We start from the raw sequence: 257 nt of genomic DNA on the forward strand, positions 1-257 counted from the left end.
AACCCCCGGCTCCTCCAACCCAACTGCCTCATCCCAGTGCCTCCTCCATCACGGTTTCCTCCCTAAGCTCCTTCGGGGAAGAGGAGGGGAGAAGGGTTTGGGAGATTGAGCCCCTACAGGTGTTAGCCCGAGCGGCCCGCCGGGACCGCGCGCTTCCTCCATCCCCCCCTCCCTGCTGCCGCCCGCGCTCCCGGCCTCTCTCCCGCCCGCGCTCCCTCCCTCCGCCTGCCTCCCTCCTCCGGCCCCCGCCGCGCGGC

The sequence above is a fragment of the Neophocaena asiaeorientalis genome, unplaced genomic scaffold (genome assembly GCF_003031525.2).
Source record: "Neophocaena asiaeorientalis asiaeorientalis breed wild unplaced genomic scaffold, Neophocaena_asiaeorientalis_V1.1 scaffold961, whole genome shotgun sequence".
NCBI classification, from domain to species: domain Eukaryota; kingdom Metazoa; phylum Chordata; class Mammalia; order Artiodactyla; family Phocoenidae; genus Neophocaena; species Neophocaena asiaeorientalis.